Here is a 25,475-nt window from a genome sequence, read left to right as displayed (position 1 = left end):
TGTGGTCGTGCAGCGCAAGCGTGGGTCCCCCGTCTGCCCGTTGAAGTGTGTGGAAGACTATTTGGCGCTAAGAGTGGCCGCCTGGGGGGGAGCTTGCTCCGACACAAGGATGGCACCCCACTGACGAGATTTCAGTTTCAGAGGGTGCTGGCACTGGCAATCGCTGACGCGGGCATGGACCCGTGCGATTTTGGGACCCACTCCTTTAGGATAGGGGCTGCTACTGAGGCTACAGCCAGGGGTCAGAGTGCCGAGGAAGTGAAACAATTAGGCCGTTGGTCCTCGAATTGCTTCAAGAGATATGTGCGATTGCACATGTTGTAAGTGATCAATTGACATGCACTCGCGTTTTCTGTCTTTTGTTTACTTTGCAGTTTCGCGGGCTTGCCATGGAGGGCGGAATTGGAGGTCGACCCTACATCGAGAGACCAGCGGTCAGAGATCACCGACTGGGGAGAGGATGGTATGGGTCGTGGGCCACTCATACGTGAGGCGCGCCGGTGACGTATTCAAGGAAGGTGACGCGATTCACGCACCTGGGGAATACGGGTTCAGAGTGGCTTTCCATGGGAAAGGTGGGCTCGTTTTTGACCAATTTGAGTCATTTTTCGAGGGACTTTTAGGGCGGCATAGGTCACCGCCATCTGTAGTCATAGTACAACTGGGTGGCAACGATTTGGTGACACTGGGCAGACGAGTGTTACTTGAACGAATCTTGTTGGCTGTTAGCTGGTTGGCTAAAAGAGTCCCGGGGTGCACGATTGCCTGGTCCCACATGATTCCTAGAAGGAGGTGGCAAGGGGGCCTTTCGGTGTCAGCTCTGAACCATTCAGTTAAACGGGTCAATAATAAGATTAATAGACTGTTCAGTTCTGCACAGTTGCATGTCATTCCTCATGGGTGTATCCGGGGTGACCATATGTATCTGTACGATGGGGTTCACCTGTCCAGGGAGGGGAATGATTTACTAATAGGAGATTTGGTTGCATTGCTGGGAGGTTTGAGGAAGTATGACCTATAGGAGGAGTTGGGGGGACCGGATAGTCGGTCAACTATCCGGTCTGTGGCGGTAAGGTCATGATCGGTGAGCAGGAATTTAAAGGTCCCTAGAGTGGGGCGCCACCCACAATGGATGGGAGCGCCCGGGGGAAGACGGCCATTGGCCCCTTCCACGGGGAGGCGGCACCCACTAAGGATGGGGCGCCTAGGGGGAGATGGCCATGGGCCCCTCCCAGGGGGGGAGGCGGTTAAATGCCCCTCCTGACTAATTTCCCGGGGGCCGGATATCCGCGACGGCGGATAGAGAGTATGAGGTGGGGGGGGGAGTCCACGCTGTCCTTCCTACAGAGACCTCATACGGGAACTCGGACGACCCTTAAGATGGCGTCGAGTAGAAAGGGGGCCCCCACCATGACAAGGGAAGTTACAGTTGGCAATGAGGGTAGAGCCCTCTGCGCATGCGCCGCTCACACGGTGAGGGCGGGAGCTTGGTAGTAGGGATATGACACCGGTTAAGACCTTGCAGTTGGCCCTTAATGCTAGCATGTACAATTTGAATTAGAGTGTATGCATTTTCAGGATGTTAGCCAAAAGTACATGACTGCATCGAAATGTAATAAATGTCAAATTGTACATAATGCATAATGATGAAACTTTTAATTTAATGTTTTAAATTTTGTTTCATATTTTAATTAATACGGCCGGGAGGGTGACTCCCTCCCGTCTTCCAAAAGTTCAACGATTGTCCGACTTCCCATCCTTGGGGATGTGTGTTGGGAGGGGGTGGCGGGCATCCCGGCCATATGGAAAGGGGCGACCGCTCGGTCCACCCGAACGTATGGATGGGGGCCCGAACCTCCCGGGAAGCCATTTTGGGTGGGGTGGGCGTGGCCCGGCTGGTATGCCCAAAGCGGCGTAGCCGGAGCGCGCCTTCCCCCGCCCGAGAGGGGTTGTCCTAGACACCTCGAAGGAAGACCACGCCCAGTAGGCGTATCAGGGACGGGTACACGCCCTCCCGCAGAAGGATAAAGGAGCGGGAACCCAGAAGATCGTCCTCTTGTTCCTCGGATCGGAAGGCTGCACCCACTCGTTGCTCGTGAGCCCTCGACGGAACAAGCAGCAATTTTGACCCACCCACCAGCCCCTGATAGCAAATGTTTGGAGAAAATAAAGTTTTCTGAGTGATGAAAGTATAGGCCTTTCCTTTTCCTTGGTAGAGTGAATAAAGGAATGTTGAGAATGTAAATATGGTTTGCATGGGAGAAATTTCTTCTTGCAGGAATGATCAGTAATAGCAGTAAGATGATGTGGAATTTTTTCTTTTTAGTAGGTAAACAACTGTCGTATTTATTTGTCGGGCGGTAAGGTCATGATCGGTGAGAAGGAATTTAAAGGTCCCTAGAGTGGGGCGCCACCCACAATGGATGGGAGCGCCCGGGGGAAGACGGCCATTGGCCCCTTCCACGGGGAGGCGGCACCCACTAAGGATGGGGCGCCTAGGGGGAGATGGCCATGGGCCCCTCCCAGGGGGGGAGGCGGTTAAATGCCCCTCCTGACTAATTTCCCGGGGGCCGGATATCCGCGACGGCGGATAGAGAGTATGAGGTGGGGGGGAGAGTCCACGCTGTCCTTCCTACAGAGACCTCATACGGGAACTCGGACGACCCTTAAGATGGCGTCGAGTAGAAAGGGGGCCCCCACCATGACAAGGGAAGTTACAGTTGGCAATGAGGGTAGAGCCCTCTGCGCATGCGCCGCTCACACGGTGAGGGCGGGAGTTTGGTAGTAGGGATCTGACACCGGTTAAGACCTTGCCGTTGGCCCTTAATGCTAGGATGTACAATTTGAATTAGAGTGTATGCATTTTCAGGATGTTAGCCAAAAGTACATGACTGCATCGAAATGTAATAAATGTCAAATTGTACATAATGCATAATGATGAAACTTTTAATTTAATGTTTTAAATTTTGTTTCATATTTTAATTAATACGGCCGGGAGGGTGACTCCCTCCCGTCTTCCAAAAGTTCAACGATTGTCCGACTTCCCATCCTTGGGGATGTGTGTTGGGAGGGGGTGGCGGGCATCCCGGCCATATGGAAAGGGGCGACCGCTCGGTCCCCCCGAACGTATGGATGGGGGCCCGAACCTCACGGGAAGCCATTTTGGGCGGGGTGGGCGTGGCCCGGCTGGTATGCCCAAAGCGGCGTAGCCGGAGCGCGCCTTCCCCCGCCCGAGAGGGGTTGTCCTAGACACCTCGAAGGAAGACCACGCCCAGTAGGCGTATCAGGGATGGGTACACGCCCTCCCGCAGAAGGATAAAGGAGCGGGAACCCAGAAGATCATCCTCTTGTTCCTCGGATCGGAAGGCTGCACCCACTTGTTGCTCGTGAGCCCTCGACGGAACAAGCAGCAACTTTGACCCACCCACCAGCCCCTGATAGCAAATGTTTGGAGAAAATAAAGTTTTCTGAGTGATGAAAGTATAGGCCTTTCCTTTTCCTTGGTAGAGTGAATAAAGGAATGTTGAGAATGTAAATATGGTTTGCATTGGAGAAATGTCTTCTTGCAGGAATGATCAGTAATAGCAGTAAGATGATGTGGAATTTTTTCTTTTTAGTAGGTAAACAACTGTCGTATTTATTTGTCGGGCGGTAAGGTCATGATCGGTGAGAAGGAATTTAAAGGTCCCTAGAGTGGGGCGCCACCCACAATGGTTGGGAGCGCCCGGGGGAAGACAGCCATTGGCCCCTTCCACGGGGAGGCGGCACCCACTAAGGATGGGGCGCCTAGGGGGAGATGGCCATGGGCCCCTCCCAGGGGGGGAGGCGGTTAAATGCCCCTCCTGACTAATTTCCCGGGGGCCGGATATCCGCGATGGCGGATAGAGAGTATGAGGTGGGGGGGAGAGTCCACGCTGTCCTTCCTACAGAGATCTCATACGGGAACTCGGACGACCCTTAAGATGGCGTCGAGTAGAAAGGGGGCCCCCACCACGACAAGGGAAGTTACAGTTGGCAATGAGGGTAGAGCCCTCTGCGCATGCGCCACTCACACGGTGAGGGCGGGAGTTTGGTAGTAGGGATATGACACCGGTTAAGACCTTGCAGTTGGCCCTTAATGCTAGCATGTACAATTTGAATTAGAGTGTATGCATTTTCAGGATGTTAGCCAAAAGTACATGACTGCATCGAAATGTAATAAATGTCAAATTGTACATAATGCATAATGATGAAACTTTTAATTTAATGTTTTAAATTTTGTTTCATATTTTAATAAATACGGCCGGGAGGGTGACTCCCTCCCGTCTTCCAAAAGTTCAACGATTGTCCGACTTCCCATCCTTGGGGGTGTGTGTTGGGAGGGGGTGGCGGGCATCCCGGCCATATGAGGATTGGTTACCATAACCACTGAGATGGTGATGAAGTATGATTGTTTTGGGCCAAATTATGGTGGAAAAACATTTCTACGTACCACTACAATTCGGTATTTGGAAGGTACACCCAAACACCCCTTTCGAATACCTTCCATTTAATACATCAGAAAAAGCCATTTTGCGTTTGCAAATAGCCTGATTCTTCAGACCAGCCTTCTTGCAACTGCAATGATAGTTCGTACATCTTGCACGTAGGCAGAGCTTTTAAGGAGAAATTAAATAGTTCCTACGTTGCACAAAATGAAGTGCTTCAAACAAACACATGGCTTCGCTGCCAAGTTTTATATGCCATTTCTTCAGTGCAATACAAGAAAGCACCAAACAGTATAACAAAGTTGTCAATTGGTTTAATAGTCCATTCCCTTTGTTTAGTGCTGTGAAAGGAAGAGCCAAATTCCAAAATTGATCAATGATGTTTCAGAAATTTCCCAAAGGGAATACCAAGCAGAGTGTTAAAAACTGCATTTACTCACAGGCTTTGAGCAGGAAACACGGAAATGCTAGTAAAGTGCAATATCCAAGGGAACACTGACTCTGTCAAAGATGATCCAAATGGAATTGATGGAAAGTCCCAATTACAAACAACAGAATAAAACAAGGTGAGGGGACACCAGGATTTGAACCAGGGATCTCTCGATCTGCAGTCAAATGCTCTACCACTGAGCTATATCCCCAGCTTCACAGTACAAACAGAATGACAAAATATCAGTACATCATGAAAGAGTGAGAGGATCATACTAAGTTGTTCCGGAAAGTACAACCTTGAAACTGTGGAACAGGAGAAGTAGTCCTTATTATTATTTATTAAAGGAAAACTGGATCATTTAAAAAACAGATATTTGTTTCATTGTTATTTTATTTGAATAGGCAGTGGTACATAGGACCAATGCCTCTACATACAATTATTGTTTTGAAACATTCTTAAAGGGGAAAAGGTTTTTACGGGACACCTTATCATTTGAGGATTGGTTACCACAATCACTGAGATGGTGATGAAGTATGATTGTTTTGGGCCAAATTATGGTGGAAAAACATTTCTACGTACCACTACAATTCAGTATTTGGAAGGTACACCCAAACACCCCTTTCGAATATCTTCCATTTAATACATCAGAAAAAGCCATTTTGCGTTTGCAAATGGCCTGATTCTTCAGACCAGCCTTCTTGCAACTGCAATGATAGTTCGTACATCTTGCACGTAGGCATAGCTTTTAAGGAAAAATTAAATAGTTCCTACGTTGCACAAAAATGAAGTGCTTCAAACAAACACATACTTTGCATGCACAGAGAAGAGGTGAAATATATGTAAGACTGAAGACACAGGTGAAATGAGAAATAGATTGACTGCTTCGCTGCCAAGTTTTATACGCCATTTTTTCAGTGCAATACAAGAAAGCACCAAACAGTATAACAAAGTTGTCAATTGGTTTAATTGTCCATTCCCTTTGTTTAGTGCTCTGAAAGGAAGAGCCGAATTCCAAAATTGATCAATGATGTTTCAGAAATTTCCCAAATGGAATAACAAGCCGAGTGTTAAAAACTGCATTTACTCACAGGTTTTGAGCAGGAAACACTGAAATGCTATTAAAGTACAATATCCAAGGGAATACTGACTCTGTCAAAGATGATCCAAATGGAATTGATGAAAAGTCCCAATTACAAACAAATGAATCAAAATAGGGTGAGGGGACACCCGGATTTGAACCAGGGACCTCTTGATTTGCAGTCAAATGCTCTACCACTGAGCTATATCCCCAGCTTTAAAGTGCAGCCAGAATGACAAAATATCAGTACATCATGAAAGAGTGAGAGGATCATACTAAGTTGTTCCGGAAAGTACAACCTTGAAACTGTGGAACAGGAGAAGTAGTCCTTAATATTATTTATTAAAGGAAAACTGGATCATTTAAAAAACAGATATTTGTTTCATTGGTATTTTATTTGAATAGGCAGTGGTACATAGGACCAATGCCTCTACATACAATGATTGTTTTGAAACATTCTTAAAGGGGAAGAGGTTTTTACGGGACACCTTATCATTTGAGGATTGGTTACCACAATCACTGAGATGGTGATGAAGTATGATTGTTTTGGGCCAAATTATGGTGGAAAAACATTTCTACGTACCACTACAATTCGGTATTTGGAAGGTACACCCAAACACCCCTTTCGAATACCTTCCATTTAATACATCAGAAAAAGCCATTTTGCGTTTGCAAATGGCCTGATTCTTCAGACCATCCTTCTTGCAACTGCAATGATAGTTCGTACATCTTGCACGTAGGCAGAGCTTTTAAGGAAAAATTAAATAGTTCCTACGTTGCACAAAAATGAAGTGCTTCAAACAAACACATACTTTGCATGCACAGAGAAGAGGTGGAATATATGTAAGACTGAAGACACAGGTGAAATGAGAAATAGATTGACTTCTTCGCTGCCAAGTTTTATACGCCATTTCTTCAGTGCAATACAAGAAAGCACCAAACAGTATAACAAAGTTGTCAATTGGTTTAATAGTCCATTCCCTTTGTTTAGTGCTGTGAAAGGAAGAGCCGAATTCCAAAATTGATCAATGATGTTTCAGAAATTTCCCAAAGGGAATAACAAGCCGACTGTTAAAAACTGCATACACTCACAGGTTTTGAGCAGGAAACACTGAAATGCTATTAAAGTGCAATATCCAAGGGAACACTGACTCTGTCAAAGATGATCCAAATAGAATTGATGAAAAGTCCCAATTACAAACAACAGAATCAAAATAGGGTGAGAGGACAGTCGGATTTGAACCAGGGAACTTTTGATCTGCAGTCAAATGCTCTACCACTGAGCTATATCACCAGCTTTTCAGTAAAATCAGAATGACAAAATATCAGTACATCATGGAAGAGTGTGAGGATCATACTAAGTTGTGCCAGAAAGTACAACCTTGAAACTGTGGAACAGGAGAAGTAGTCCTTAATATTATTTATTAAAGGAAAACTGGATCATTTAAAAAACAGATTTAATTGTTTCATTGTTATTTTATTTGAATAGGCAGTGGTACATAGGACCAATGCCTCCACATACAATGACTGTTTTGAAACATTCTTAAAGGGGAAGAGGTTTTTACGGGACACCTTATCATTTGAGAATTGGTTACCACAATCACGGAGATGATGATGAAGTATGATTGTTTTGGGCCAAATTATGGTGGAAAAACATTTCTACGTACCACTACAATTTGGTATTTGGAAGGTACACCCAAACACCCCTTTCGAATACCTTCCATTTAATACATCAGAAAAAGCCATTTTGCGTATGCAAATGGCCTGATTCTTCAGACCAGCCTTCTAGCAACTGCAATGATAGTTCGTACATCTTGCACGTAGGCAGACCTTTTAAGGAGAAATTAAATAGTTCCTACGTTGCACAAAAATGAAGTGCTTCAAACAAACACGCACTTTGCATGCACAGAGAAGAGGTGGAATATATGTAAGACTGAAGACACAGGTGAAATGAGAAATAGATTGAGTGCTTCTTTTATACGCCATTTCTTCAGTGCAATACAAGAAAGCACCAAACAGTATAACAAAGTTGTCAATTGGTTTAATAGTCCATTCCCTTTGTTTAGTGCTGTGAAAGGAAGAGCCGAATTCCAAAATTGATCAATGATGTTTCAGAAATTTCCCAAAGGGAATACCAAGCCGAGTGTTAAAAACTGCATTTACTCACAGGTTTTGAGAAGCAAACACTGTAATGCCATTAAAGTGCAATATCCAAGGGAACACTGACTCTGTCAAAGATGATCCAAATGGAATTGATGGAAAGTCCCAATTAAACAACAGAATCAAAATAGGGTAAGGGGACACCAGGATTTGAACCAGGGACCTCTTGATCTGCAGTCAAATGCTCTACCACTGAGCTATATCCCCAGCTTTACAGTACAATCAGAATGACAAAATATCAGTACATCATGAAAGAGTGAGAGGATCATACTAAGTTGTTCCGGAAAGTACAACCTTGAAACTGTGGAACAGGAGAAGTAGTCCTTAATATTATTTATTAAAGGAAAAATGGATCATTTAAAAACAGATATTTGTTTCATTGTTATTTTATTTGAATAGGCAGTGGAACATAGGACCAATGCCTCTACATACAATGATTGTTTTGAAACATTCTTAAAGGGGAAGAGGTTTTTACGGGACACCTTATCATTTGAGGATTGGTTACCACAATCACTGAGATGGTGATGAAGTATGATTGTTTTGGGCCAAATTATGGTGGAAAAACATTTCTACGTACCACTACAATTCGGTATTTGGAAGGTACACCCAAACACCCCTTTCGAATACCTTCCATTTAATACATCAGAAAAAGCCATTTTGCGTTTGCAAATGGCCTGATTCTTCAGACCAGCCTTCTTGCAACTGCAATGATAGTTCGTACATCTTGCACGTAGGCAGAGCTTTTAAGGAAAAATTAAATAGTTCCTACGTTGCACAAAAATGAAGTGCTTCAAATAAACACATACTTTGCATGCACAGAGAAGAGGTGGAATATATGTAAGACTGAAGACACAGGTGAAATGAGAAATAGATTGACTGCTTCGCTGTCAAGTTTTATACGCCATTTCTTCAGTGCAATACAAGAAAGAACCAAACAGTATAACAAAGTTGTCAATTGGTTTAATAGTCCATTCATTTTGTTTTGTGCTGTGAAAGGAAGAGCCGAATTCCAAAATTGATCAATGATGTTTCAGAAATTTCCCAAAGGGAATAACAAGCCGACTGTTAAAAACTGCATACACTCACAGGTTTTGAGCAGGAAACACTGAAATGCTATTAAAGTGCAATATCCAAGGGAACACTGACTCTGTCAAAGATGATCCAAATGGAATTGATGAAAAGTCCCAATTACAAACAACAGAATCAAAATAGGGTGAGGGGACACCCGGATTTGGACCAGCGACCTCTTGATCTGCAGTCCAATGCTCTACCACTGAGCTATATCCCCAGCTTTTCAGTAAAATCAGAATGACAAAATATCAGTACATCATGAAAGAGTGTGAGGATCATCCTAAGTTGTGCCAGAAAGTACAACCTTGAAACTGTGGAACAGGAGAAGTAGTCCTTAATATTATTTATTAAAGGAAAACTGGATCATTTAAAAAACAGATTTAATTGTTTCATTGTTATTTTATTTGAATAGGCAGTGGTACATAGGACCAATGCCTCCACATACAATGATTGTTTTGAAACATTCTTAAAGGGGAAGAGGTTTTTATGGGACACCTTATCATTTGAGAATTGGTTACCACAATCACAGAGATGATGATGAAGTATGATTGTTTTGGGCCAAATTATGGTGGAAAAACATTTCTACATACCACTACAATTCGGTATTTGGAAGGTACACCCAAACACCCCTTTCGAATACCTTCCATTTAATACATCAGAAAAAGCCATTTTGCGTTTGCAAATGGCCTGATTCTTCAGACCAGCCTTCTTGCAACTGCAATGATAGTTCGTACATCTTGCACGTAGGCAGAGCTTTTAAGGAGAAATTAAATAGTTCCTACGTTGCACAAAAATGAAGTGCTTCAAACAAACACATACTTTGCATGCACAGAGAAGAGGTGGAATATATGTAAGACTGAAGACACAGGTGAAATGAGAAATAGATTGACTGCTTCGCTGCCAAGTTTTATATGCCAGTTCTTCAGTGCAATACAAGAAAGCACCAAACAGTATAACAAAGTTGTCAATTGGTTTAATAGTCCATTCCCTTTGTTTAGTGCTGTGAAAGGAAGAGCCGAATTCCAATATTGATCAATGATGTTTCAGAAATTTCCAAAAGGGAATACCAAGCCGAGTGTTAAAAACTGCATTTTCTCACAAGTTTTGAGAAGCAAACACTGTAATGCCATTAAAGTGCAATATCCAAGGGAACACTGACTCTGTCAAAGATGATCCAAATGGAATTGATGGAAAGTCCCAATTACAAACAACAGAATCAAAATAGGGTGAGGGGACACCAGGATTTGAACCAGGGACCTCTTGATCTGCAGTCAAATGCTCTACCACTGAGCTATATCCCCAGCTTTACAGTACAATCAGAATGACAAAATATCAGTACATCATGAAAGAGTGAGAGGATCATACTAAGTTGTTCCGGAAAGTACAACCTTGAAACTGTGGAACAGGAGAAGTAGTCCTTAATATTATTTATTAAAGGAAAACTGGATCATTTAAAAAACAGATATTTGTTTCATTGTTATTTTATTTGAATAGGCAGTGGTACATAGGACCAATGCCTCTACATACAATGATTGTTTTGAAACATTCTTAAAGGGGAAGAGGTTTTTACGGGACACCTTATCATTTGAGGATTGGTTACCACAATCACTGAGATGGTGATGAAGTATGATTGTTTTGGGCCAAATTATGGTGGAAAAACATTTCTACGTACCACTACAATTCGGTATTTGGAAGGTACACCCAAACACCCCTTTCGAATACCTTCCATTCAATACATCAGAAAAAGCCATTTTGCGTTTGCAAATGGCCTGATTCTTCAGACCAGCCTTCTTGCAACTGCAATGATAGTTCGTACATCTTGCACGTAGGCAGAGCTTTTAAGGAGAAATTAAATAGTTCCTACGTTGCACAAAAATGAAGTGCTTCAAACAAACAGATACTTTGCATGCACAGAGAAGAGGTGGAATATATGTAAGACTGAAGACACAGGTGAAATGAGAAATAGATTGACTGCTTCGCTGCCAAGATTTATACGCTATTTCTTCAGTGCAATACAAGAAAGCACCAAACAGTATAACAAAGTTGTCAATTGGTTTCATAGTCCATTCCCTTTGTTTAGTGCTGTGAAAGGAAGAGCCGAATTCCAAAATTGATCAATGATGTTTCAGAAATTTCCCAAAGGGAATAACAAGCCGACTGTTAAAAACTGCATTCACTCACAGGTTTTGAGCAGGAAACACTGAAATGCTATTAAAGTGCAATATCCAAGGGAACACTGACTCTGTCAAAGATGATCCAAATGGAATTCATGAAAAGTCCCATTTACAAACAACAGAATCAAAATAGGGTGAGAGGACACCTGGATTTGAACCAGGGCCCTCTTGATCTGCAGTCAAATGCTCTCCCACTGAGCTATATCCCCAGCTTTTCAGTAAATTCAGAATGACAAAATATCAGTACATCATGAAAGAGTGTGAGGATCATACTAAGTTGTGCCAGAAAGTACAACCTTGAAACTGTGGAACAGGAGAAGTAGTTCTTAATATTATTTATTAAAGGAAACCTGGATCATTTAAAAAACAGATTTATTTGTTTCATTGTTATTTTATTTGAATAGGCAGTGGTACATAGGACCAATGCCTCTACATACAATGATTGTTTTGAAACATTCTTAAAGGGGAAGAGGTTTTTACGGGACACCTTATCATTTGAGGATTGGTTACCACAATCACTGAGATGGTGATGAAGTATGATTGTTTTTGGCCAAATTATGGTGCAAAAACATTTCTACGTACCACTACAATTTGGTATTTGGAAGGCACACCCAAACACCCCTTTCGAATACCTTCCATTTAATACATCAGAAAAAGCCATTTTGCGTTTGCAAATGGCCTGATTCTTCAGACCAGCCTTCTTGCAACTGCAATGATAGTTCATACATCTTGCACATAGGCAGAGCTTTTAAGGAGAAATTAAATAGTTCCTACGTTTCACAAAAATGAAGTGCTTCAAACAAACACATACTTTGCATGCACAGAGAAGAGGTGGAATATATGTAAGACAGAAGACACAGGTGAAATGAGAAATAGATTGACTGCTTCGCTGCCAAGTTTTATACGCCATTTCTTCAGTGCAATACAAGAAAGCACCAAACAGTATAACAAAGTTGTCAATTGGTTTCATAGTCCATTCCCTTTGTTTAGTGCTGTGAAAGGAAGAGCCGAATTCCAAAATTGATCAATGATGTTTCAGAAATTTCCCAAAGGGAATACCAAGCCGAGTGTTAAAAACTGCATTTACTCACAGGTTTTGAGCAGGAATCACTGAAATGCTATTATAGTGCAATATCCAAGGGAACACTGACTCTGTCAAGATGATCCACATGGAATTGATGAAAAGTCCCAATTACAAACAACAGAATCAAAATAGGGTGAGGGGACACCCGGATTTGAACCAGGGACCTCTTGATCTGCAGTCAAATGCTCTACCACTGAGCTATATCCACAGCTTTACAGTAAAATCAGAATGGCAAAATATCAGTACATCATGAAAGAGTGTGAGGATCATACTAAGTTGTGCCAGAAAGTACAACCTTGAAACTGTGGAACAGGAGAAGTAGTCCTTAAAATTATTTATTAAAGGAAAACTGGATCATTTAAAAAACAGATTTATTTGTTTCATTGTTATTTTCTTTGAATAGGCAGTGGTACATAGGACCAATGCCTCTACATACAATGATTGTTTTGAAACATTCTTAAAGGGGAAGAGGTTTTTACGGGACACCTTATCATTTGAGGATTGGTTACCACAATCACTGAGATGGTGATGAAGTATGATTGTTTTGGGCCAAATTATGGTGGAAAAACATTTCTACGTACCACTACAATTCGGTATTTGGAAGGTACACCCAAACACCCCTTTCGAATACCTTCCATTTAATACATCAGATAAAGCCATTTTGCGTTTGCAAATGGCCTGATTCTTCAGACCAGCCTTCTTGCAACTGCAATGATAGTTCGTACATCTTGCACGTAGGCAGAGCTTTTAAGGAGAAATTAAATAGTTCCTACGTTGCACGAAAATGAAGTGCTTCAAACAAACACATACTTTGCATGCACAGAGAAGAGGTGGAATATATGGAAGACTGAAGACACAGGTGAAATGAGAAATAGATTGACTGCTTCTTTTATACGCCATTTCTTCATTGCAATACAAGAAAGCACAAAACAGTATAACAAAGTTGTCAATTGGTTTAATAGTCCATTCCCTTTGTTTAGTGCTGTGAAAGGAAGAGCCGAATTCCAAAATTGATCAATGATGTTTCAGAAATTTCCCAAAGGGAATACCAAGCCGAGTGTTAAAAACTGCATTTACTCACAGGCTTTGAGCAGGAAACACTGAAATGCTATTAAAGTGCAATATCCAAGGGAACACTGACTCTGTCAAAGATGATCCAAATGGAATTAATGAAAAGGCCAAATTACAAACAACAGAATCAAAATAGGGTGAGGGGACACCCGGATTTGAACTAGGGACCAATTTATCTGCAGTCAAATGCTCTACCACTGAGCTATATCCCCAGCCTTTCAGTGAAATCAGAATAACAAAATATCGGTACATCATGAAAGAGTGTGAGGATCATACTAAGTTGTGCCAGAAAGTACAACCTTGAAACTGTGGAACAGGAGAAGTAGTCCTTAATATTATTTATTAAAGGAAAACTGGATCATTTAAAAAACAGATTTATTTGTTTCATTGTTAGTTTATTTGAATAGGCAGTGGTACATAGGACCAATGCCTCTACATACAATGATTGTTTTGAAACATTCTTAAAGGGGAAGAAGTTTTTACGGGACACCTTATTATTTGAGGATTGGTTACCACAATCACTGAGATGGTGATGAAGTATGATTGTTTTGGGCCAAATTATGGTGGAAAAACATTTCTACGTACCACTACAATTCGGTATTTGGAAGGTACACCCAAACACCCCTTTCGAATACCTTCCATTTAATACATCAGAAAAAGCCATTTTGCGTTTGCAAATGGCCTGATTCTTCAGACCAGCCTTCTTGCAACTGCAATGATAGTTCGTACATCTTGCACGTAGGCAGAGCTTTTAAGGAGAAATTAAATAGTTCCTACGTTGCACAAAAATGAAGTGCTTCAAACAAACACATACTTTGCATGCACAGAGAAGAGGTGGAATATATGTAAGACTGAAGACACAGGTGAAATGAGAAATAGATTGACTTCTTCGCTGCCAAGTTTTATACGCCATTTCTTCAGTGCAATACAAGAAAGCACCAAACAGTATAACAAAGTTGTCAATTGGTTTCATAGTCCATTCCCTTTGTTTAGTGCTGTGCAAGGAAGTGCCGAATTCCAAAACTGATCAATGATGTTTCAGAAATTTCCCAAAGGGAATACCAAGCCGAGTGTTAAAAACTGCATTTACTCACAGGTTTTGAGAAGCAAACACTGTAATGCCATTAAAGTGCAATATCCAAGGGAACACTGACTCTGTCAAAGATGATCCAAATGGAATTGATGGAAAGTCCCAATTACAAACAACAGAATCAAAATAGGCTGAGGGGACACCAGGATTTGAACCAGGGACCTCTTGATCTGCAGTCAAATGCTCTACCATTGAGCTATATCCCCAGCTTTACAGTACAACCAGAATGACAAAATATCAGTACATCATGAAAGAGTGAGAGGATCATACTAAGTTGCTCCGGAAAGTACAACCTTGAAACTGTGGAACAGGATTGTAGTGTAGCTCCTATCATCCCAATAGGCTCTGCGCATTGGAATAATACCAACAGCAGTAAAGGCCTAGGCCAGACGTTAACTAGGTCTACTACTGTCGATACTAGACTTAAAGTTTTGGGTTTGCAAGCTTAGCTCAGAGTTCACTAGAAACTTTCTCGAATGTTCAAGGAGGACTTAACTTCCCTGATTAGACAAGAAGGGATTTAGTTTCTGACAACCATAGAACATGACAACTTTGCTCTCCCCTAATCAAGAGTAAATCTCGAGAGTCGTGTGAACAAAAGGCAAATTATTTTACTCAGTCAGTACGTGCATTCTTAGTCTCATCAGAATGTAGAGAAAAGGAAGAGACGGGCGTGTTCAATAAAAAGGTGTTATTTATTGATCAGTCTCTTTTCTCATACAAGAGAAATGGATCAATATTATTGCAATACTTATAGTTAAGTAAAGTGCATACATTAAAAGCAATAGTATAAAATAATACTGTAAAAACATTGATATGGTTTCTAAGCCATAGGATGTTTTAAAATGAATAAAATATATTACATAAACATATACATTTGACTAAACGTACTCAACTGGTGTTTCTAGATACGCCTACCCCGTGTACCTGACCTAAGTCTAATACGTGGGCGGGAATAGAAAGTTACAGTTTAAGTTAAGTTTGTTTTTGCCAAGTGAATAACTAAAGAATTCTCTGCGAGGGGTTATTCAGTTCTGTACCTGGAAGTTAGGATGAATGAGGAATGGTATCTCTCTCTCTGGTCTCGATATTCCAGGCTGCCTGCGAGGGCTACCCAGAAACGCCGGGGCTGGATTTCTCGGCAGGAGAAAGCAGCGCGTCTCTCAGCGCGTCAGGAAGGCGGGGCTGCTGCCAGCGGGGTCTGCTCTGCTCTTGGCTTCGGCAAGTATGGCTGCTCCGTCTCGTCACCACGCGTGTGTGTGCATAGGGCAAGATCGGTAATATTTATACCTTTAAGGTGCCGAGATTGACGTAAGGATGGACATAGATACGTCAATAAAGATGTCATACGACTTGCTCGTTAGCACATTCTTTTACTAAAGTTCTCGGTGAAATCAAAACAATGGCCGCAGGGTTTTGCCCAGGTTGTCATAGGTTTGATTTGTTATGAGAACTCCGTATGCCTTATCAGGGGCTGGAGGAATATCGCTTGTCTAATTAGATAGCAAGCGTTATGACCTAATCAGATAACACGTTCCTGTGCCGTAGTGTGACTGCGTCAGATAACGGTATCTGCATCATGGGGATTTTCTGCCTCATGGGCTGACTGCTAGTTAACTTGTTAGTTTGTTTAACTAGAATAGGGTCAGGAATAGGGGGATCGATTCAGGACCTATAGGAATACATGACAGGAGAAGTAGTCCTTAATATTATTTATTAAAGGAAAACTGGATCATTTAAAAAACAGATATTTGTTTCATTGTTATTTTATTTGAATAGGCAGTGGTACATAGGACCAATGCCTCTACATACAATGATTGTTTTGAAACATTCTTAAAGGGGAAGAGGTTTTACGGGACAACCTTATCATTTGAGGATTGGTTACCACAATCACTGAGATGGTGATGAAGTATGATTGTTTTGGGCCAAATTATGGTGGAAAAACATTTCTACGTACCACTACAATTCGGTATTTGGAAGGTACACCCAAACACCCCTTTCGAATACCTTCCATTTAATACATCAGATAAAGCCATTTTGCGTTTGCAAATGGCCTGATTCTTCAGACCAGCCTTCTTGCAACTGCAATGATAGTTCGTACATCTTGCACATAGGCGGAGCTTTTAAGGAGAAATTAAATAGTTCCTACGTTGCACAAAAATGAAGTGCTTCAAACAAACACATACTTTGCATGCACAGAGAAGAGGTGGAATATATGTAAGACTGAAGACACAGGTGAAATGAGAAATAGATTGACTGCTTCGCTGCCAAGTTATATACGCCATTTCTTCAGTGCAATACAAGAAAGCACCAAACAGTATAACAAAGTTGTCAATTGGTTTAATAGTCCATTCCCTTTGTTTAGTGCTGTGAAAGGAAGAGCCAAATTCCAAAATTGATCAATGATGTTTCAGAAATTTCCCAAAGGGAATAACAAGCCGACTGTTAAAAACTGCATTCACTCACAGGTTTTGAGCAGGAAACACTGAAATGCTATTAAAGTGCAATATCCAAGGGAACACTGACTCTGTCAAAGATGATCCAAATAGAATTGATGAAAAGTCCCAATTACAAACAACAGAATCAAAATAGGGTGAGAGGACACCTGGATTTGAACCAGGGACCTCTTGATCTGCAGGCAAATGCTCTACCACAGAGCTATATCCCCAGCTTTTCAGAAAAATCAGAATGACAAAATATCAGTACATCATGAAAGAGTGTGAGGATCATACTAAGTTGTGCCAGAAAGTACAACCTTGAAACTGTGGAACAGGAGAATTAGTCCTTAATATTATTTATTAAAGGAAAACTAGATCATTTAAAAAACAGATTTATTTGTTTCATTGTTATTTTATTTGAATAGGCAGTGGTACATAGGACCAATGCCTCTACATACAATGATTGTTTTGAAACATTCTCAAAGGGGAAGAGGTTTTTACGGGACACCTTATCATTTGAGGATTGGTTACCACAATCACAGAGATGATGATGAAGTATGATTGTTTTGGGCCAAATTATGGTCGAAAAACATTTCTACGTACCACTACAATTCGGTATTTGGAAGGTACACGCAAACACCCCTTTCGAATACCTTCCATTTAATACATCAGAAAAAGCCATTTTGCGTTTGCAAATGGCCTGATTCTTCAGACCAGCCTTCTTGCAACTGCAATGATAGTTCGTACATCTTGCACGTAGGCAGAGCTTTTAAGGAGAAATTAAATAGTTCCTACGTTGCACAAAAATGAATTGCTGCAAACAAACACATACTTTGCATGCACAGAGAAGAGGTGGAATATATGTAAGACTGAAGACACAGGTGAAATGAGAAAAAGATTGACTGCTTCGCTGCCAAGTTTTATACGCCATTTCTTCAGTGCAATACAAGAAAGCACCAAACAGTATAACAAAGTTGTCAATTGGTTTAATAGTCCATTCCCTTTGTTTAGTGCTGTGAAAGGAAGAGCCGAATTCCAAAATTGATCAATGATGTTTCAAAAATTTCCCAAAGGGAATACCAAGCCGAGTGTTAAAAACTGCATTTACTCACAGGCTTTGAGCAGGAAACACTGAAATGCTATTAAAGTGCAATATCCAAGGGAACACTGACTCTGTCAAAGATGATCCAAATGGAATTGATGGAAAGTCCAAATTACAAACAACAGAATCAAAATAGGGTGAGAGGACACCTGGATTTGAACCAGGGACCTCTTGATCTGCAGTCAAATGCTCTACCACTGAGCTATATCCACAGCTTTTCAGAAAAATCAGAATGACAAAATATCAGTACATCATGAAAGAGTGTGAGGATCATACTAAGTTGTGCCAGAAAGTACAACCTTGAAACTGTGGAACAGGAGAAGTAGTCCTTAATATTATTTATTAAAGGAAAACTGGATCATTTGGAAAGGGGCTACCGCTAGGTCCCCCCGAATGTATGGATGGGGGCCCGAACCTCCCGGGAAGCCATTTTGGGCGGGGTGGGCGTGGCCCGGCTGGTATCACCAAAGCGGCGTAGCCGGAGCGCGCCTTCCCCCCGCCCGAGAGGGGTTGTCCTAGACACCTTGAAGGACGACCACGCCCAGCAGGCGTATCGGGGACGGGTACACGCCCTCCCGCAGAAGGATAAAGGAGCGGGAACCCTGAAGATCGTCCTCTTGTTCCTCGGATCGGAAGGCTGCACCCACTCGTTGCTCGTGAGCCCTCGACGGAACAAGCAGCAATTTTGAACGTGGTAATCTTGTTTTTTATCTTTCAGTTTCGACACTTGATTTCAGGACCTCGTGGATCGACCTAAGGCGGAGGACTCGAAACCATGCCTGGCAAGCAAGCAGGAAAGGGTTCCGAGATGGAGAAGATGTTACGCCTGTTGTCGACCCGGATGGCGTGTATGGACCGAAAGCTCGGTCAAGTCCAATCGCTCGGTAGAGGTTTGGCGGAGGTAAAGAAACAATTGGCGGCAATGAACGACCCAGGTCAGCCAAAAAAGGTAATAGGCCCGGCCTTGCCGGGAGTGGTTCCCGGGTTAAGAGGGAAGCGGGTCAAAGAAAGGGCAGTCTCGGGGGGTGTCCCGGCACCGGAGGTGCCGCCCATCGTCCCCCTAGTACCGGCTGGTAACCCGGTTCAGGAACCAGTTTTAGGCCAGCCTATCCCAGTGGTGATCACCTCGACCGAGGATGATGAAATGCCCCCAGAATTGGCCGCACAGTTGACCGCATGGCTGAAAACAAAGGTGGGGGGCACAGCGACCCCGGGAGATCCGGCCGAAGAGGCCAGAGTGTTAATGAAGCAGTTGCGGCAATCGAGAGATGTCGCAAGGGCGAGTGTTCCTCTTGTTCCCCCACAGGTGGCGCCAGGAGTACCAGCAGCTGGTCAAGAGAAAGCGACGGCAGCAATAGCCGATCCGGGTAAGCTCGCATTGCCAATGGTGGGGGAGGGCTCGATACCCTCAAGGCGGGAAAAAGTTGCACAGCACGTTCCCTTGGCCACGAAAGAGTTAATATGGGGAGACAAGTATGTCAACATGTTTTCATTGTTAACGGACCATCGTGAGATGGAGTATGCTAAAACGCAGAAAGATTTGTGGCACCTTAGTGTATGAGGCGCCAAGATGGCCGAGTTCAGGGTGGAAGAGACAGTGACGAATTAGGTTAAGGCCTTCTCTGTATTTACCGCAGTTATGGGGGAACGTAAACCTGATGTTATGACGGAGTTGGTTTGCTATCAGAATCGCATTATGGATTTTTATTCAATGTACGAGGGGGAAGAATGGAAAGGCTATGACATGAAGTTCCGTAAAGCAAAAGAATTTGATTCTTCTCTGTCTTGGGATTGTTTGGACTCGGTGTCATGGCACAAGCAACTCCTGCCAGGGGCGACAGGTACGTCCTCGCCAGGCGGGAGCGGGTCCGGGGTTGTCCGCCAAAAGCCCGGGGTGCCCTTTCGAGCAGGCACAGGTGGGGGCTATCAGCCTAGAGTTGGCGGGAAGGGCGGACAAGGAGGGGTCTGTTGGGGCTTCAATCGAGGCAATTGTAACAGACCACAGGGGACATGCAAGTTTAAGCATGTGTGTGCCGGCTGTGGGAATTCCTCACACCCGGAAAGTGCTTGTAGATCAAAGAATGTCGGGGCGGGTGGAAAAGGAGGACCTAAGCAGGAGTGAGGTGGAACTTTGTGACCGATTGCCTACACCCGTTGATCTAATGGTTATGATTCCGTGGTTAAACAAGTACCCTGATCATGTGTCCGCTGGGGTGTTGAGGAAGGGTTTTTTACATGGCTTCCACATCCCGGTGGGGTAAGTTCGGGGGAACTCCTTTTGTAGAAATCAGTTATCGGTATGGCACAGCCCAGGCGTGGCAGAAAGGAAAATAGCTAAAGAAGTCAGTTTAGGACGAGTGGCTGGCCCCTTTTCCTGCCCGCCGGTGGCCGATTTCATATGTTCCCCGTTAGGGGTGGTCCCGAAGAAAGATCCGGGGGAGTTTAGACTCATACATAACCTTTCTGCTCCTAGGGGTTCCTCAGTGAATGATGCCATAGACCCAGAAGTTTGTTCGGTATGATACGCATTGTTCGACGATGCCGTGGCCATTTTGAACCACCTAGGCCCCGGGGCGCTGATGGCGAAATGTGATATCGAATCAGAATTCCGGTTGCTTCCGGTGCACCCGCAGGATCACGCCTGCTAGGTTTTGCATTTCAGGGAAATTATTACATGGATAAATGCATGCCCATGGGTTGTTCCATTTCATGTGCATATTTTGAGATGTTTAGCTGTTTTTTGGAATGGGCATTTACAGAGGCCACAGGGCATAGACATGTTATGCATTATCTGGATGATTTTCTGTTTTTGGGGGCAGCCGATGATAAGAATTGCGCACAGGCGCTGTATGATTTCTGCATCCTCATGAATGAATTCGGTGTCCCATTGGCACCAGGTAAGACGGTTGGACCATCTACTTCACTGGAGTTTCTGGGTATTGAGCTCGATTCTGTGGAGGGGTGTTTCCGACTACCAGTAGACAAAGTGACCAAGTTCCGGGCTTCCTTGATGCAATGCCTGAGTGGGGAGAAAATGACCCTGCACCAGTTACAACGAACAGTGGGTCAGCTTAATTTTGCCCTGAGGGTGATTCCTATGGCCCGCCTGTTTTTGCGCTCTATCGCGCAGGCTATGGGTGGTCTCAAAGAGGCTCACCACCGTACGAGACTGTCTGGAGAGGTTCGCCAGGATATGCGGATTTGGTTGGCATTTCTGGCGGACTTCAACGGTCGAGTCGTCTGGAGTTCCCCGCCAGAGTCTTTGGTGGAATTAGGTCCATGGACCGACTCGGCTGGGAGTGTGGGTTTTGGCGCCATCTTAGGTGATCGATGATCGGCACAAACATGGCCAACATGGTGGCACTCTGACGGCCTCACAGGTAACATTGGGTTCCTGGAGTTATTCCCCATTTGGGTGGCTCTGATGACATGGGCTGATGATTTCAGGGGCTGCTCAGTGGTGTTTTGGTCCGACAATATGACTGTAGTAGATTGCATTAACCAACAGGCAGCACGCTGCAAAATGATTTTGAGATTGTTGAAAGAGATTGTGCTGCTGTGCATGAGATTGAATGTACTGTTCAGGGCAAAACATGTGCCAGGTGTACTCAATCTTGCGGCTGATGCACTCTCTCGTTCACGTATACAGGCATTTACGGGGTTATCTGCCCACAGCAGACTTAGAGGAGGCACCATTCCCAGAAGCAATGTGGCTTATCGGTGCCTCGGATTACAAGACCTCGTGGCAGCGAGTCTAGCCCCCAGGACAAGGAAAGCATACGAAGGAGCGTTTCGTTCTTATTGCACATATTTGGGTCCTGTAGGGAGTCTGCATTGGGGTCAGGAGGAGTCCTTCCTGGGGTACCTGGTTGCACTACACAGGGAGGGCCGATCAGTGGCTACGGCCGGTAGGCATAGGGCGGCCATTTCCTTCATGGCCCAGGTACACGGCATAAAAGATCCTACAGGTTCTTTTTTGGTGAAGAAAGCCCTTCGCGGCTGGCAGCACCTTGAGGGTTGCAAGAGAGATACGAGGCACCCGATTGGCTTAGACAGACTGTCTCTGCTTTTAGCAAAGCTGGATGAGACGTGTTCCTCCCATTACGAAGCAGTTCTGTTCCGGGCAGCTTTCACATTGGCATTCCACGGGGCCATGAGGGTGAGCGAACTTGTCGCAAGGAACAATAGAGATATGGAGGGAGGTTTGTGCAGGGATCACATCCAGATAAGGGGTGATTCGATGGTGATCATGATAGCCAGGTCCAAGACTAACCAGGGGGCTATGGGAGATAGTGTGGTCGTGCAGCGCAAGCGTGGGTCCCCCGTCTGCCCGTTGAAGTGTGTGGAAGACTAATTGGCGCTAAGAGCGGCCACTTAGGGGGGGCTTGCTCCGACACAAGGATGGCACCCCACTGACGAGATTTCAGTTTCAGAGGGTGCTGGCACTGGCAATCGCTGACCCGGGCATGGACCCGTGCGATTTTGGGACCCACTCCTTTAGGATAGGGGCTGCTACTGAGGCTACAGCCAGGGGTCAGAGTGCCGAGGAAGTTGGGCCGTTGGTCCTCGAATTGTTTTAAGAGGTATGTGCGATTGCACATGTTGTAAGTGATCAATTGACATGCACTCACGTTTTCTGTCTTTTGTTTACTTTGCAGTTTCGCGGGCCTGCCATGCAGGGCGGAATTGGAGGTCGACCCTACATCAAGTGACCAGCGGTCAGAGATCACCGACTGGGGAAAGGATGGTATGGGTCGTGGGCCACTCATACGTGAGACGCGCCGGTGACGTATTCAAGGAAGGTGACGCGATTCACGCACCTGGGGAATACGGGTTCAGAGTGGCTTTCCACGGGAAAGGTGGGCTCGTTTTTGACAAATTTGAGTCATTTTTCGAGGGACTTTTAGGGCGGCATAGGTCACCGCCGTCTATAGTCATAGTACACCTGGGTGTCAACGATTTGGTGACACTGGGTAGACGAGAGTTACTTGAACGAATCTTGTCAACTGTTAGCTGGTTGGCTAAAAGAGTCCCGGGGTGCACGATTGCCTGGTCCCACATGATTCCTAGAAGGAGGTGGCAGGGGGGCCTTTCGGTGTCAGCTCTGAACCATTCAGTAAAACGGGTCAATAATAAGATTAATAGACTGTTCCGTTCTGCACAGTTGCATGTCATTCCTCATGGGTGTATCCGGGGTGACCATATGTATTTGAACGATGGGGTTCACCTGTCCAGGGTGGGGAATGACTTACTAATAGGAGATGTAGTTGCATGGTTGAGAGGTTTGAGGAAGCATGACCTATAGGAGGAGTTGGGGGGACCGGATAGTCGGTCAACTATCCGGTCTGTGGCGGTAAGGTCATGATCGGTGAGCAGGAATTTAAAGGTCCCTAGAGTGGGGCGCCACCCACAATGGATGGGAGCGCCCGGGGGAAGACGGCCATTGGCCCCTTCCACGGGGAGGCAGCACCCACTAGCACCAAACAGTATAACAAAGTTGTCAATTGGTTTAATAGTCCATTCCCTTTGTTTAGTGCTGTGAAAGAAAGAGCCGAATTCCAAAATTGATCAATGATGTTTCAGAAATTTCCCAAAGGGAATACCAAGCCGAGTGTTAAAAACTGCATTTACTCACAGGCTTTGAGCAGGAAACACTGAAATGCTATTAAAGTGCAATATCCAAGGGAACACTGACTCTGTCAAAGATGATCCAAATGGAATTGATGGAAAGTCCAAATTACAAACAACAGAATCAAAATAGGGTGAGGGGACACCCGGATTTGAACCAGGGACCACTTCATCTGCAGTCAAATGCTCTACCACTGAGCTATATCCCCAGCCTTTCAGTAAAATCAGAATGACAAAATATTGGTACATCATGAAAGAGTGTGAGGATCATACTAAGTTGTGCCAGAAAGTGCAACCTTGAAACTGTGGAACAGGAGAAGTAGTCCTTAATATTATTTATTAAAGGAAAACTGGATCATTTGGAAAGGGGCGACCGCTAGGTCCCCCCGAACGTATGGATGGGGGCCCGAACCTCCCGGGAAGCCATTTTGGGCGGGTTGGGCGTGGCCCGGCTGGTATGCCCAAAGCGGCGTAGCCGGAGCGCGCCTTCCCCCGCCCGAGAGGGGTTGTCCTAGACACCTTGAAGGAAGACCACGCCCAGTAGGCGTATCGGGGACGGGTACACGCCCTCCCGCAGAAGGATAAAGGAGCGGGAACCCTGAAGATCGTCCTCTTGTTCCTCGGATCGGAAGGCTGCACCCACTCGTTGCTCGTGAGCCCTCGACGGAACAAGCAGCAATTTTGAACGTGGTAATCTTGTTTTTTATCTTTCAGTTTCGACACTTGATTTCAGGACCTCGTGGATCGACCTAAGGCGGAGGACTCGAAACCATGCCTGGCAAGCAAGCAGGAAAGGGTTCCGAGATGGAGAAGATGTTACGCCTGTTGTCGACCCGGATGGCGTGTATGGACCGAAAGCCGGTCAAGTCCAATCGCTCGGTAGAGGTTTGGCGGAGGTAAAGAAACAATTGGCGGCAATGAACGACCCAGGTCAGCCAAAAAAGGTAATAGGCCCGGCCTTGCCGGGAGTGGTTCCGGGTTAAGAGGGAAGCGGGTCAAAGAAAGGGCAGTCTCGGGGGGTGTCCCGGCACCGGAGGTGCCGCCCATCGTCCCCCTAGTACCGGCTGGTAACCCGGTTCAGGAACCAGCTTTAGGCCAGCCTATCCCAGTGGTGATCACCTCGACCGAGGATGATGAAATGCCCCCAGAATTGGCCGCACAGTTGACCACATGGCTGAAAACAAAGGTGGGGGGCACAGCGACCCCGGGAGATCCGGCCGAAGAGGCCAGAGTGTTAATGAAGCAGTTGCGGCAATCGAGAGATGTCGCAAGGGCGAGTGTTCCTCTTGTTCCCCCACAGGTGGCGCCAGGAGTACCAGCAGCTGGTCAAGAGAAGGCGACGGCAGCAATAGCCGATCCGGGTAAGCTCGCATTGCCAATGGTGGGGGAGGGCTCGATACCCTCAAGGCGGGAAAAGTTGCACAGCACGTTCCCTTGGACACGAAAGAGTTAATATGGGGAGACAAGTATGTCAACATGTTTTCATTGTTAACGGACCATCGTGAGATGGAGTATGCTAAAACGCAGAAAGATTTGTGGCACCCTAGTGTATGAGGCGCCAAGATGGCCGAGTTCAGGGTGGAAGAGACAGTGACGAATTGGGTTAAGGCCTTCTCTGTATTTACCGCAGTTATGGGGGAACGTAAACCTGATGTTATGACAGAGTTGGTTTGCTATCAG

At 44.7% G+C, this 25,475-nt stretch overlaps 5 non-coding genes across 5 annotated transcripts; all 5 read right to left on the bottom strand.

The window, feature by feature from the left end:
• Window positions 1-6,117: 6,117 nt before the first annotated feature.
• Window positions 6,118-6,189, bottom strand: TRNAC-GCA (transfer RNA cysteine (anticodon GCA)). Its single transcript has one exon. It is a non-coding gene; the product is annotated as a tRNA-Cys (tRNA).
• A 2,083-nt stretch (window positions 6,190-8,272) lies between these two features.
• TRNAC-GCA (transfer RNA cysteine (anticodon GCA)) lies at window positions 8,273-8,344 on the bottom strand. Its single transcript has one exon. It is a non-coding gene; the product is annotated as a tRNA-Cys (tRNA).
• A 2,093-nt stretch (window positions 8,345-10,437) lies between these two features.
• On the bottom strand, window positions 10,438-10,509 carry TRNAC-GCA (transfer RNA cysteine (anticodon GCA)). The gene has a single exon. It is a non-coding gene; the product is annotated as a tRNA-Cys (tRNA).
• Window positions 10,510-11,519: 1,010 nt separating this feature from the next.
• Window positions 11,520-11,591, bottom strand: TRNAC-GCA (transfer RNA cysteine (anticodon GCA)). The gene has a single exon. It is a non-coding gene; the product is annotated as a tRNA-Cys (tRNA).
• Window positions 11,592-14,761: 3,170 nt separating this feature from the next.
• Window positions 14,762-14,833, bottom strand: TRNAC-GCA (transfer RNA cysteine (anticodon GCA)). Its single transcript has one exon. It is a non-coding gene; the product is annotated as a tRNA-Cys (tRNA).
• Window positions 14,834-25,475: the final 10,642 nt, after the last annotated feature.

The sequence above is a fragment of the Lissotriton helveticus genome, chromosome 1_2 (assembly GCF_964261635.1).
Source record: "Lissotriton helveticus chromosome 1_2, aLisHel1.1, whole genome shotgun sequence".
NCBI classification, from domain to species: Eukaryota; Metazoa; Chordata; class Amphibia; order Caudata; family Salamandridae; genus Lissotriton; species Lissotriton helveticus.
Note: the sequence above shows the minus strand (reverse complement) of the source record. Positions and strands in the feature narration are given on the sequence as shown.